Consider the following 12132-nt stretch of genomic DNA (forward strand, 5'->3'; position numbering starts at 1 on the left):
TACCGGGAGGGATGTGGGGGAGGCAGTTGACGTTGGACACTGGCCAGGGGACTTCACAGGCCCAACAAAGAATTTTTTAAAGGGGTGGAATTGGTAATAGGCAGAGGGGAATTCCGCGGATAAATAATAATTTATGCAAGGAATGCCATCTGCTTCTCTGTCAAAGCATTAGTGCATAATTGCTGGCTCAATTCCCTTCCTCTTCCTTGCCCTTTACCTTTCAACTCCTTAAATAATTATATTGACACCTCCCTGGGCTGACTGGGTGGGAGGAGAGGCAGAAGGCATCCTGCTTGGATGCTTGTTGCCTCCACTGGGCCATAAAACTGAAATAATTAACTGTAATGCTCTAAAGGATTGAACACTAAATAAGACCATATTGAAGTTCTGGCCAGTATATCTGAATGTTGTGCTGGAAATTAATGCAAACCGGCTTCACTGCAGATGCAAGTGTTAGTGGCTCAGTCGTGTCCGACTCTGCGGTCCCATGGACTGTAGCCCACCAGGCTCCTCTGTCCATGGGATTTTCCAGGCAAGAATACCTGAGTGGGTTTCCTGCTCCAGGGGATGGATCTTCCCGACCCAGGGATCAAACCCTGGTCTCCTGCATTGCAGGAAGACTCTTTACCATCTGAGCCACCAGGGAAGCCCTACTGGAGATATAGGATTGTACATTAAATTTGGTCTTTGAATAAAAACTCTGTTGTAGGATTCTCTAATTGGATTAGGAATCAAAAGCTGTGTGCCCCCAATCCCTCTCCACGCTACTGTACTCTAACTTTGGCATCTACCAGGATGTTTAGAAACTATTTATGTATGAATTCTGTCTCTTTAGCCTGGATAGGTTTTGGCAGAGGAAGTGAGGAATAAACCAGAGTTTAGGAGGAGGGAAGTGGACAGGGGACAATTTTGGGAATCATGCTAAAGTACTGTCAGCAGAGACAACAAAGCAACTTGAAGACTGAAATTTTCCTGCTGCTATGTCGGCTCAAGTTTAAGTTTTGACCTTCTCAGTGTTTATAACATTTTAAGGTAGGTGCCGATACTTGGGCTTCCCAAGTGGCTCAGTGGTAAAGAATCCACCTGCCAATGCAGGAGTAGAAGGAGATGTGGGCTTGATCCCTGGGTGGAGAAGATCTCCTGGAAGAGGAAATGGCAACCCACTCCAGAATTCTTGCTTGGGAAATCCCATGGACAGAGCAGCCTGTGGGCTACAGGCCATGGGGTCATAAAGAGTTGCACATAACTGAGCACGCAGGTATGCATGCCAGTACTTAGAAGTCAATAGGTTTCACATAAAAATCTGAAAGTCTGCCTTCCCTTGATAAGTCAGCTCTGGTAATTTTGGGCCTAGATTCCCATGTGGATGGAGGTGAGAAGCAATCAGCTTTCCATTTTGACTCAGTCTCCACCGCTCCTTTATGCTGGGCACCTTCACTTTATGACCTTTTTCTGTCTTCTGCATGTTTTTTGTAAGCCTTTGAATTTATGACCCCGATTCAGAAAATTTCCTGGTTGATTCACAGTTGTCATTATAAGGAAAAGTTTCATCCAGAGAAAAGAGATATTTATTGAATAGTGATGATATTAGCCAACATTAAGCACACACTATGTGCCCATTGGTCTGACCCTATTTTTTATAACAACTTTATTGAGATAAAAATCACATATCATACAATTCATCTGTTTAAAGTGCATGGTTCAAGGAATTCGCTGGTGGTCCAGTGGTTAAAGCCCATTCACTGCCGATGGTGCAAGTTCAGTCCCTGGTCAGGGAACTAAGATCCTGCAAGCTGTGAGATAGCAGCCAAAAAAAAAAAAATGCATGGTTCAGTGTTTTTTTCCTATATTCAGAGTTATGCAGCTATCACCACAGTCAACTCTAGAACATTTTTATCACCCTCAAAAGCAACCCTATACCTGTTGGCAATTACTCTCCATTTCCCATCAACACTCCAGTCTTGAGCATCAAGTACTCTTTCTATCTCCATGAGTTTGTATATTTTTGCCATTTCATGTTCATCGTATCAGACTACATGTGGTCCTCTGTGACAGCCTCTTTCATTTAGCATAATATTTTCAAGATTCATGTCGTGGCATTTATTGATATTACATTTCTATTTAATTAATTTATTTTTATTAATGAATACTATTCCATGGTATGGATATATCACATCTCTGTTATCTCTTCATCCATTGGGTTGTTGATGGACATTTGCGTTGTTTCCACTTCTTCCTATTGTGAGTAATGTTGCCATGAACATTCCTCTGCACATTTTTGTGTAGATGTAGGTTTTCATTTCTCTTGGGGGTGGGAATGCTGGATTATATGGTAACTCTATGTTTAACCATTTGAGGAAATTGCAAATTGTTTTCCCAAGTGGCTGCACCATTTTTTATTCCTACTGGCAGTGTGCTGAGCTGCAGTGGTTCAGTCAGTAAAGAATCTGCCTGCAATGCAGGAGACCAGGGTCTAATCCCTGGGTCAGGATATGGCAACCCACTCCAATATTCTTGCCTGGGAAATCCCATGGACAGAGGAGCCTGGTAGGCTACAGTCCATGAGGTCACAAAGAGTAGGACACAACTTGCCCTGCCCCCGCCCCCAGTGCCCCCACCAGCAGTGTATGAGGGTTCTGATTTCTCCATATTCTCACCAACCCTTGTTGTTATCTGTCTTTTTTTATTATAGTCATGTTAGTTGGTGTGAAATGGTGTCTCACTGTGGTTTTGATTTGCATTTCCCTGATGGCGAGTAATATTGAGCATCTTTTCATGTGCTTGTTGGCCATTTGCCAGCCCTATTTTAAGGGCTTAAGTGCAGGAATCCTCAGCCCCATGACAACTGCAGGTGACAAGTGCTGTTACTGCTCCTTTCCCCATGACATGCCAAGCTAAGACTGAGTTGCCAGTGTCTTTTCAGCAGATGGGCTTCCTGATTGCTCAGCTGGTAAAGAATCCTCCTGCAATGAGGGAGACCTGGGTTGGGAAGATCCCCTGGAGAAGGGAAAGGCTACCCACTCCAGTATTCTGGCCTGGAGAATTCCATGGACTATACAGTCCATAGGGTTGCAAAGAGTCAGACACGACTGAGTGATTTTCACTTTCAGCAGATGATATTAATCCTTATTACATACAAAGAAATTTTAGCTCCTGGTTCTGGACAGGACAGCAAATCTAAAACAAAGACTTTGATATGTTGTTAGCACCCAGTAGCCAGCGCCTCAAAAACGTTTATTTGTTATGTTTTTCCTGACTCAGAACCTCTGCACGTGCTGTTTCCTCTTCTTTGAGTAGTCCTTTTCCCTGGCTAACTTCTAGATTCTCTGAGAGGCTTCCCTGATCCTCCAGTCTAAATCTGAACACTTATCCACTCTCACAGCACTCTGAACCATTACTGTGACAGCATTCATTCATTAGTGTCTTTATATTTTCTCATCTTTCTTTTAAGCAAAAGATCACACCAGTCAATCCTAAAGGAAATCAATCCTGAATATTCATTGGAAGGACTGATGATGAAGCTGAAGCTCCAATACTTTGGCTACCTGATGCGAAGAACTGACTCATTGGAAAAGACCCTGATACTGGGAAAGATTGAAGGCAGGAGGAGAAGGGGATGACAGAAGATGAGATGGCTGGATGACATCACAGATTCAATGGACATGAGTTTGAGCAAGCTCTGGGAGATGGTGAAGGACAGGGAAGCTTCCTGTGCTGCAGTCCATGGTGTCACAAAGAGTTGGACACAACTGAGCAACTGAAAAACAACAATATATGTACATTTGTATTCTGCCTTTCCCCCCATTTCATGTGATATTACAAAAATTGTCAACTTAATTGAAAGTATCATTTTAAATGGCTACAAAGTATTCTATGAGGTCATTATAAAGTAGCTCATTTAACCATTTCCTTTTTTTTTTTTTTTTTTAAGTCTTTATATGGTTTCATTGCTTTTGCTATGGTAAATAACACTGACATGAACATCTTGGGGCACAAAGATTTTTTTCTGTGTTTAGGATTATTTCCTTAGCATAGAGTCTCAGAAGTGAAATTATTGAGTCAGAGGCATTGAAGGCCCTTGATGTCTATTGCTAAAGTACTAGCCCGGAGAAGATACTGCAGTGATTTAGACTGCCCTCAATATATATAACAGTGTCAGCACTGGGTGTATTATGATTCTAAGAAAAGCTTTGCCTGAATCTGCATTTCTTTGATTAACAGTGGGGACAAATCTAATAATTATACAAACAATGGTAGCATGTCTTAATTGATATGCCAATTAAAAAAAAGCAGATATTACATTATTGGTGCATTTTCCTGCAGGAGCCCAAGAAAGACAGAATGAGGGCATTTTCTGGTGAGGATAGGATAATCAGGTGTCCTGAACAGCCTCAATAAAACAGCTGATAAGGGGATTTGCAGATAAGGCAGAAGGACATATGGCTGGACTATTACTCTGTAGCTCATATTCTACGCCTTATCAGAATAGAGAGGCCTACTCCCCTGTGAATGATGGCTACATTGGACAGTGCAAGGAAAAAATCCACACACTGCAGGTGACAGAGCTGCTGGAGGCATGTGTGATGGCACTTAAGATGGAAAATGCTGCGATTGGAGAAGCCTTAGTGAACTCTGGGAGGTTAAGAGTCTTCAAATGTTTTGTTTTAGTTTGATTTACCTGGGGAATATTTGGGGGCTTCCTAGGTGGTGCTAGTGGTAGAGAACCCACTTGCCAATGCAGGAGACAGGAGATGTGGGTTTGATCCCTGGTTCAGGAAGATCCCCTAGAGAAGGACATGGCAACCAACTCCAGTATTGTTGCATGGAGAATCCCATGGACAGGGAGAAGCCTGGTTGGCTACAGTCCATAGAATTGCAGAGTTGCACACAACTGAAGCAACTTAGCATGCACACATGGGGAATATTTTATTTCTCTGTGATATCTCAACAGGGAACCTAAGCTGGGGAGTGGGAGGAGGAAGCAGGAGGCCCATTTGGTCCACTCCCTCATTCACAAAGAGTATTTGGCCCTTGTCTCCAGATGAGGTTATAAATGCAATTCCAGAGACACACTGAAAGGGTGGAGAGCATATTTCCATCTTTAGACTTTCTTCCAAGTACTGACATGTACTCAGCACTTAGACCTCACAGCAACCCCACCAGAGGCATATCATCATTCTTGTTTCCACCTTGCAGAAGAGGTGACTGCAGCATGAGGAGGTTCAATCATCAGCCTAGGATCAAACAGTTAGTAAGCAATGAAGCAGGGATTCAAACTCAGGCAGTGTGAAGAGGGCAGAATGGAGACTTTCAAATTGGAGAGCAAAAGAGACTTCTCTGGGGATCCAGTGGCTAAGACTCTCTGTACAAGGGGACTGGGTTCCATCCCTGGTCAGGGAACTAGATCCCATAGGCTGCAACTAAGTGTTTGCATTCTGTAACTAAAGACTCTGCACACAGCAGTGAAGATCCCACATGGTGCAACAATGCAACCAGATAAATAAATACAATATACATTATAAAAAAAACTGGAGAGCAAAAATCATGATTAAGTCACTGGGAAAATGTGGTCTATTTTTTTTTCTTCTGAATTTTTTTCTTCTTTTATTTTGTATTGGGTTATAGCCAATTAACAATACTGTAATAGTTTCAGGTGAACAGCAAAGGGTCTCAGCGATACCTATATGTGTATCCATTCTTTTGTGGTAGATTTCCTGCCAAAAAAAAAAAGGCTGAATTTTCATTGAAAACAGATGAGCCAACCTTGGCTTCCTGAAAGATATCAATTAAATCAGTTGAAATAGGATAAGTAAAGTAATGCTCAAAATTCTCCAAGCCAGGCTTCAGCAATACGTGAATCGTGAACTTCCACATGTTCAAGCTGGTTTTAGACCAAATTGCCAACATCTGCTGGATCATGGAAAAAGCAAGAGAGTTCCAGAAAAACGTCTATTTCTGCTTTATTGACTATGCCAAAGCCTTTGACTGTGTGGATCACAATAAACTGTGGAAAATTCTGAAAGGGATGGGAATACCAGACCACCTGACCTGCTTCTTGAGAAATTTGCATGCAGGTCAGAAAGCAATAGTTAGAACTGGACATGGAACAACAGACTGGTTCCAAATAGGAAAAGGAATACATCAAGGCTGTATATTGTCACCCTGATTATTTAACTTATATGCAGAGTACATCATGAGAAACGCTGGACTAGAAGAAGCACAAGCTGGAATCAAGATTTCTGGGAGAAATATCAATAACCTCAGATATGCAGATGACACCACCCTTATGGCAGAAAGTGAAGAGGAACTCAAAAGCCTCTGGATGAAAGTGAAAGAGGAGAGTGAAAAAGTTGGCTTAAAGCTCAACATTCAGAAAACGAAGATCATGACATCTGGTCCCTTCACTTCATAGGAAATAGATGGGGAAACAGTGGAAACAGTGTCAGACTTTCTTGTTTGGGGCTCCAAAATCATTGCAGATGGTGACTGCAGCCATGAAATTAAAAGACGCTTATTCCTTGGAAGAAAAGTTATGACCAACCTAGATAACATATTCAAAAGCAGAGACATTACTTTGCCAACAAAGGTCCGTCTAGTCAAGGCTATGGTTTTTCCAGTGGTCATGTATGGATGTGAGAGTTGGACTGTGAAGAAAGCTGAGCACTGAAGAATTGATGCTTTTGAACTGTGGTGTTGGAGAAGACTCTTGAGAGTCCCTTGGACTGCAAGGAGATCCAACCAGTCCATTCTGAAGGAGATCAGCCCTGGATTTCTTTGGAAGGAATGATGCTAAAGCTGAAACTCCAGTACTTTGGCCACCTCATGTGAAGAGTTGACTCATTGGAAAAGACTCTTATGCTGGGAGGGATTGAGGGCAGGAGGAGAAGGGAACGCCAGAGGATGAGATGGCTGGATGGCATCACTGACTCGATGGACATTGAGTCTGAGTGAACTCCAGAAATTGGTGATGGACAGGGAGGCCTGGTGTGCTGCGATTCATGGGGTCGCAAGGAGTCGGACACGACTGAGCAACTGAACTGAACTGAACTGAAATAGGATATCAGGGAAGATCAACAGACCCACACATAGGCTTCTGAGGGCCAAGGTCTGAAGAAAGAATTGGGACATTCCTATCAATTATCCATTTCCTTGTATATTCTCATATTCATAACCCAGGAAGTGGGCAGAGAGTGGTTCTAACCATGAGTGGTTAGAGAAAAGAAGCCCCTGGGTTCAAATCCTGCTGTCCCTGCTCTGTAAATCTGAACTAAAAATTTCTGAGCCTCAGCTCTCTTGTCTTTAAAATGGGGATTGTATCAGTACTTACCTTATAGTATTCTTAGAAAAAATAAGTCAGATTCTGCGTATAATGTGCTTCTACTGCCTAGCACATCATAAATACTCAATAAATGTTAGCTGTTAATATTTAGTCATTCTTTCTTTCAACAAATATTTGCTTAGCCTCACCTGTACTCTATGGGATTGGTAGAAATGTCTTGGATGACCCAGGAAGGGGATAAGATAAAATTCTGAGGTCAAAGGTTTTAACTACAAAGCCTCTTGCTGTGAAATGTGTTGACTGGTGAGAATTTTTGAGAGATAGGACTGCAGAACTTATCTAACGTGTAGAGATAGATCAGGAGAAAGGGGGACCCAGGGTCCACTGGGAACAGGCTAGGATGCACCCAGACGTAAGGCCTTTCAGCATGGATTGTGAATTGTGTTCCTGTAGGCCGTCTAGGATCAACAAAATAAAACAAGACAAGACAAAACAAAATCTAGTGCTTTTCTGCTGCTCAGGATCAAAGTAGGGATCTCTGTCTCAGAGAGCAGTGTTTAGACTTTGTCCCTGGGGAACTGGCTAGAGCTGAGTTGAATGAGATGGAAAGAGTTTGGACCATAAAACAAGGTGCCTGAGTTAGCAGATTAGCTTCTGTGAATAAATCATCTGGATATTACATCAGAGCTCAAACAAACGTTCAGTGTCTTGAAACTGACACTTTAAATTACCCTGGAAAAAGAAAGAGGAAAAGAATTGAATGGAGACCAGGGAGCCCATCAAAACCTTTTTAAAACTCCAGATAAGGCAAAATATTTTAAAATTTTATTTTTGTTGAAGTATAATTGGTTTGCAATGTTGTGTTAGTTTCAAATATAAAGCAAAGTGATTCAGTTTTACATATATCTATTTAGTGTTTTTCAGCTTTTTTCCCCCTTATAGGTTAATTACAAAATATTGAGTATGGTTCTCAGTGCAATACAATAGGTCCTTGTTGGTTATCTATTTTATATATAATAGTGCATATATGTTAATTCCCAACTCCTAATTTATCCTCCACACCCCTCCCCCCTTTGGTAACCATAAGTTTGTTTTCTGTGTCTTTGGATATGTTTCTGTTTCGTATATAAGTTTATTTATATTGCTCTCTCTCTCTTTTTTTTTTAATTCCCCATGAAAGTGATATCATATGATATTTGTCTTTCTTCACTTAGTACGATAACCTCTAGGTCCATCCATCTTGCTGCAAATGGCATTATTTCATTCTTTTTATGGCATTCATTCATTCTTTTATGACTGAGTCATATTCCATTACTCAGTAATACTTTGTAAAAATTTGGGGTTTGGAACTAAAATGATCATATAACCAGCTGTCACTCATGTAGCATGCGTCACCTGCTACATTCTGCATCAAGAGCTCAATGCACCATTATTTCATTTTATTATTATTTTTTAATTACAGAGAGTTTTTAGAGCAGTTTTAGGCTCCCTGCCTAATTGTAAGGAAGATGCCTGCAGTTTCCGTATACTCCCTGCCCCCACTCAGACATGGCCTCCCTCATTATCAACAACACTCCCCAGAATAGTACATCTCTACCAAGGATTAACCTACACTGATGCATACCACACTGGTGCATACAAACCCAAAGTCTGTACTTTACCTTGGGACTCACTCTTGGTGTCGTGCTTTCTATGGTTTGGATGGATGTGTAATGACATATATCCATCATTGTGGTATCATGCAGAATATTTTCACAGCTCTAAAAATTCTCTGTATTCCATCTATTCATCCTCCCCCTCCCAACCCCTTACCCCACAACTCTGATATTTTTGCTATCTTCATTGTTTTGCTTGATCCAGAATGTCACATAGTTGGAGTCCTACAGTATGTAGCCCTTTCGGGTTAGTTTTCTCCACTTAGTAATAGGCATTTAAGTTTCTGCTGTATCTTTTCATGGTTTCTTAGCCCATTTCTCTTTAGTACTGAATAATACCCATTATCTGGAGGTCCCACACTCTATTTATCCATCCACCTACATAATGACATCTTGGTTGCTTCCATGTTTATACGATTATGAACAAAGCTGCTATAAACATCTGTGTGTAGGTTTTCGTGTGCACATAAGTTTTCAGCTGCTTTGAGTAAATATCAGGGAGCACCATCGCCATTCTTTTATTTATTACTTATGCCTGTGCTGGCTCTTTGTTGCTGTGAATGAGCTTTGTCTAGCTGTGGCAAGTGGGAGCTACTCTCTAGTTGCGGTGCCCCAGCTTCTCACTGTGGTGGCTTCTCCTGTTGCCAAGCACGGTCTCTAGGACTTCAGTATTTGTGCACACAGGTTTAGTTGCCCTGCAGCATGAGGAATCTTCTAGGGCCAATGATCAAACCCGTGTCCCCTGCATTGACAGGTAGATTTAACCACTGGACCACCAGGGAAGTCCCTATTCTTTCATTTTAATTCCTTCAGTGGCTCTGTGGTATGATCATATTTATCCCTGTTTCACAGATGAGAAAACTAAGGTTCAGAGAAGTCCTGATTTACCTAAAGACAAGTTACAAGTCGAAGTCAAGACAAGACATGGTCTTGTCTATTTGATGGATCAGGAGTCAGATGACAATACACAGCCTTGACGGACTCCTTTTCCAGTCCAGTCTGGTGTTCCATGTCCAGTTCTAACTGTTGCTTCCTGACCTGCATTCAGGTTTCTCAAGAGGCAGGTCAGGTGGTCTGGTATTCCCATCTCTTGCAGAATTTTCCACAGTTTCTTGTGATCCACACAGTCAAAGGCTTTGGCATAGTCAATAAAGCAGAAATAGATGTTTTTCGGGAACTCTTGCTTTTTTGATGATCCAGTGGATGTTGGCAATTTGATCTCTGGTTCCTCTGCCTTTTCTAAAACCAGCTTGAACATCTGGAAGTTCACAGTTCACATATTGCTGAAGCCTGGCTTGGAGAATTTTGAGCATTACTTTACTAGAATGTGAGATGAGTGCAATTGTGTGGTAGTTTGAGCATTATTTGGCATTGCCTTTCTTTGGGATTGGAATGAAAACTGACCTTTTCCAGTCCTGTGGCCACTGCTGAGTTTTCCAAATTTGCTGGCATATTGAGTGCAGCACTTTCACAGCATCATCTTTCAGGATTTGAAATAGCTCAACTGGAACGCCGTCACCTCCACTAGCTTTGTTCATAGTGACGCTTTCTAAGGCCTACTTGACTTCACATTCCAGGATGTCTGGCTCTAGGTGAGTGATCACACCATTGTGATTATCTGGGTCATGAAGATCTTTTTTGTACAGTTCTTCTCTGTATTCTTGCCACCTCTTCTTAATATCTTCTGCTTCTATTAGGTCCATTCCATTTCTGTCCTTTATCGAGCCCATCTTTGCATGAAATGTTCCCTTGGTATCTCTCATTTTCTTGAAGAGATCTCTAGTCTTTCCCATTCTGTTGTTTTCCTCTATTTCTTTGCATTGATTGCTGAAGAATCACTCTTCTTGCTATTCTTTGAAACTCTGCATTCAGATGCTTATATCTTTCCTTTTCTCCTTTGCTTTTCACTTCTCTTTTTTTCACAGCTATTTGTAAGGCCTCCCCAGACAGCCATTTTGCTTTTTTGCATTTCTTTTCCATGGGGATGGTCTTGATCCCTCCTGTACAATGTCACGAACCTCCTTCCATAGTTCACTAGGCACTCTATCAGATCTAGTCCCTTAAATCTATTTCTCACTTCCACTGTATAATCATAAGGGATTTGATTTAGGTCATACTTTCTTCAATTTAAGTCTGAATTTGGCAATAAGGAGTTCATGATCTGAGCCACAGTCAGCTCCCAGTCTTGTTTTTGCTGACTGTGTAGAGCTTCTCCATCTTTGGCTGCAAAGAATATAATCAATCTCATTTCGGTGTTGACCGTCTGGTGATGTCCATGTATAGAGTCTGGAATCAAGATTGCCAGGAGAAATATCAATAACCTCAGATATGCAGATGACACCACCCTTATGGCAGAAAGTGAAGAGGAACTCAAAAGCCTCTTGATGAAAGTGAAAGAGGAGAGTGAAAAAGTTGGCTTAAAGGTCAACATTCAGAAAACTAAGATCATGGCATCTGGTCCCATCACTTCATGGGAAATAGATGGGGAAACAGTGGAAACAGTGTCAGACTTTATTTTTTTGGGCTCCAAAATCATTGCGGATGGTGATTGCAGCCATGAAATTAAAAGACGTTTTCTCCTTGGAAGGAAAGTTATGACCAATCTAGATAGCATATTCAAAAGCAGAGACATTACTTTGCCAACAAAGGTCCGTCTAGTCAAGGCTATGGTTTTTCCAGTGGTCATGTATGGATGTGAGAGTTGGACTGTGAAGAAAGCTGAGCACTGAAGAATTGATGCTTTTGAACTGTGGTGATCCAACCAGTCCATTCCGAAGGAGATCAGCCCTGGGATTTCTTTGGAAGGAATGATGCTAAAGCTGAAATTCCAGTACTTTGGCCACCTCATGCAAAGAGTTGACTCATTGGAAAAGACTCTGATGCTGGGAGGGATTGGGGGCAGGAGGAGAAGGGAATGACAGAGGATGAGATGGCTGGATGGCATTACCGACCCGATGGATGTGAGTTTGAGTGAACTCTGGGAGATGGTGATGGACAGAGAGGCCTGGTGTGCTGTGATTCATGGGGTCGCAAAGAGTTGGACACGACTGAGAGACTGAACTGAACTGAACTGAACTAAGTCAGATGAATCTATTTAATGCATCAGCAGTCTTATTCCCAGCTCTGCCCAGATCCTCTGCAAGCTCTTGATCTGCCAACCCAGCCTCTCTTTTGCAAAATAACACTTTGTGTCTTATT

Source organism: Bos indicus x Bos taurus, chromosome 14 (genome assembly GCF_003369695.1).
Source record: "Bos indicus x Bos taurus breed Angus x Brahman F1 hybrid chromosome 14, Bos_hybrid_MaternalHap_v2.0, whole genome shotgun sequence".
NCBI classification, from domain to species: domain Eukaryota; kingdom Metazoa; phylum Chordata; class Mammalia; order Artiodactyla; family Bovidae; genus Bos; species Bos indicus x Bos taurus.